The sequence below is a fragment of the Gastrolobium bilobum genome, unplaced genomic scaffold (assembly GCF_033153095.1).
Source record: "Gastrolobium bilobum isolate Gb01-03AN ecotype WA unplaced genomic scaffold, APGP_CSIRO_Gbil_v1 utg19833, whole genome shotgun sequence".
In the NCBI taxonomy this organism is placed as follows: Eukaryota; Viridiplantae; Streptophyta; class Magnoliopsida; order Fabales; family Fabaceae; genus Gastrolobium; species Gastrolobium bilobum.
The window spans coordinates 18,160-21,729 of record NW_026896262.1 but is presented as its reverse complement, the minus strand read 5'-3'; positions in this window follow the sequence as shown (position 1 = coordinate 21,729).

Sequence of the window (3,570 nt, the reverse complement as noted above, 5' to 3'; positions counted from 1 at the left end):
TTACAATTATTACTTGCTTAAAGATCACATCATGACTACTTAAAAAGTCACATACTTCGCTTTACAAAATTAAAAAGTTAAAGTAATATAAAAAAGTTAGTGAAAATATATTCAATTCTTATAAGAGGAAGTATATTAAAAATCATTCAAAAGGAGAAAAGAAAATGTACAGAACTTTATTTGGATTTTTTCTTTGTGTGAAATTACATTTTCATTTTTATTTACAAAATTGAACAAATTTTCACTTAATTTAATATAATAGAAAAAAATTAAAGAGGTAATAAATTGTACTAACTAATAGCCTACTCGTTATATTTTTTTTTTCTTTTGAACAATTTATGTTTTTATACTTTAACATAAATGAAAGAAACATGCAAAGTACATGAAATAGTGCCTATCTGGGAGGTCATATTTAATTTTTTGCTTCTCTTTGTTCTTAAAAGGAGAAGCTTAACCAAATATATTTATACAAAAGCTCTTATTATAAAAGGAGTTTTCAGTTTCATCCTTGTTTTCAGTTTCACCCTTATTCTAATTTGTATTTACAGATTTTACTAATTACAATAATAATTTATCCTAATAACAAATCATTTGATCTCATTTCCTTTAAAAGCTTGAAAACATTTTTAACTTTATTTTTTATTTTTTTAACTTTACCTTAAAAATAAAATTTAGCTTAAAAAAATTGTATCAAATAGGCTTTTAGAAAAAAATAACAAACATTTAAAAGATTAAATATGGAAAACAGCCAAAGGCAGTAAAGGACATGGCTAGGGGTGTAAATAAGTTAGGCTAGACTAGGTTTTGATTTAATAGATAGGCCTGTGTAAAAGATCTTATGTCTGGCTTGACCTGTTAGCCTGTGTAGGTTCCAAATTACAAATTTGACCTGACTTATATTTAAAAAATAAAAGTCTTGGCCTATTAGCCTGTTTAAGCTTATTAAACATTTAACAATTAAAAAAATAATATTACTTTATTATTCAAAACTAATAAAATAATAATTTAATTTAAAATAAATAATATGATAAGGCCGACCTATAGGTTTATAGACCCGACATGTAAAAAAAAAAGCCTATGACTTACTTTCTAAATGAACTTTTTTAAAAACTCAACCTATTTTATTTGACTATTTGTAATAGGTCAAGTCTGACTTAATATAGCTCATTTACACCTCCTCTTAATCATGCATGCGGATTATCCAGCTTCTCCTTCCTAGAAAGGTCTGGTCCCATATATGACTAATACTCAGCCGAATGTAGCAGAGGGCATGACATTGTATGAATCATTCATGCAGATTATCCTGCTTCCACTTTCCAATAATAGTGTGGTCCCATGGGCCATTAATGCTATGATAAAGGTCAGTGTCAGGACATTAGCACCTTAGCCTTTCGGTCTTTAAAAGTTGTTTGGTTATAATCATCCCAAACAGCATCATCCTTTCATCACTCTATCATTAGGGTTTAGCACCATGAAGCAGAGGGAGTGCCCTGTATGAACATGCATGCCGATTATCGTGCTTCCACTTTACAATAAAAGTCTGGTCCCATCGCTACCAAGGCGATGTTCAAGGGCAGTGTCAAGGACATTTAGCACCATATATAGCCTTTTGCTCCAAAGCGTGTGGGACTTATAGTGGGAATGGGTAATTCAATAGTCGCGGAATCTATAAAGATAAAGTGGCCAAATAAATACTTCCAAAACGTGGGGGACTTACAGTGCACAGAATAGTGGGGGTGGAACTTGCACACATTATTAGCGTGATAATTTTCAACACGAACAATTGATACAGCACGAAAAATTCGTATTTAGATTAATTAATTTTTAAATTCATGTCATGTTGTGTTTACAAAAATTAACATGAAAAAATTCCTGTTGTTTCACATGTCAACCGGCAAACACGAAATTGATGTTAGGCTTCCTCCTTCAATGCTAAGCCCAAGCCCATTGAGGTGTTTCCTAAAAACCCTAAACCCTAGATTTCACCTCCTCTATATATTCATTAGTTGTGGGTGGATGCTAGGTTAAGAGAGATTAAGAGAGATTGAGAGATATTTGAAATTTGAGAGAAAATTGTTTGAGCAAAGCTTTATGCTTTGCATTTGAGAGATCTCTAGAGAGAGTTTGAGTGAAACATCTCTAGGGTAGTTTGATTATCATCATTGATGGAGAGGTTGAGTTAACCACCACATTGGTGATTCTGATTACTTGTAACCATTATTTTCATAGTGGATTTTTGATCTGGACCAGGTCCCGTGAGTTTTTACTTCTTCATTGGAGAAGGTTTTCCCACGTTAAATCTGGTTGTGTTCTCTTTCTCTCTTTCTCTCTCTCTCTCTCTCTCTCTCTCTCTCTCTCTCTCTCTTGTTTTGTGATTGTTCGTTTTGACTTTTTGCTGCGCTGCTCGACCTGGTGAAGTTCAGGCCGAGGTATTGCCGAGATCCGAGATTAGGATCTTGTTGATTGACTTCCGCACAAAGGCTGTAGAAGCCAAGCTTGAGGGAACCGAGTTCCCAACAGTGGTATCAGAGCCGAGTTCAACGGGTTCTGAGGGAGACGAGATGGAGACCAGTGGCATAACCAATGATGGAGACATGTTCAAGCTGACCGCAGACAATTTCACGTACTGGAGACCGATGATGGAAGATCATCTCTACTGCAAAGATCTACATGAGCCCATTCTCCTTGATGAGAGACCGGAGGCAAGATCGATAAGGAGTGGGAGATCCAGAGTCGTAAGGCGGTAGCTACGATAAAATAGACAAAAGCCTCTTTGAGCACGTGTCCGAGTTTACGAATGCGTACGAGTTGTGGACGAAATTAGAGTCCTTGATTCAAAAGAAGACTCCCAGGAACAAAGCACACCTGGTTTGTCGACTTGTGAAGCTTGAATACAAGGACGACATGAGCATGATTGAACACCTCAATACCTACAAAGGTATTGTGAATCAGCTGTCAAAGGATGATATGAAAATTGATGAAGATTTGCAGGCATTGCTGCTGTTTAGCTCGCTGCCAGAAAGCTGGGATACTTTGGTGGTGACCTTGAATAATTCGACTCCAGATGGAAAATTGAAGATGGATGTCGTGACAGACAGCCTCCTGGGCAAAGAATCTAGGAGAAGAGAACGAGGTACTTCGAGCACGTCTGAGGCCAACGTTGCGGAGAACAAAGGGAAATCCGACTCCCGGGGTAGAAGCAAGAGCCGGGGTCGAGGTCGTGACAAGCGAGAAAAGTCCAGAGGTCGGTCAAAGCTGAGATATGAGTTGAAGTGCTTTTACTGTGGAAAGATAGGTCATAAGAAGCTGGACTGCTGGACCTTGCAGAATGACGAGAAGAACGGCTCAGTGAAGCCGGATCAGATTATTCCCAAGAAGAGGGAAGACAAGAGCACCACTGCGGTGGTTGCCAATCCTGATGCCGAGATATTCCTCCTAGGTGAGGATAATTATTTGAATGTTGCATATGATGACTGCACCTGGATTGTTGACTCCGGTGCCTCCTTCCACGTTACTCCACACAAAGGTTTTTTCTCCTCTTATCAAGGTGGTGATTTTGGAGTCTTGAAG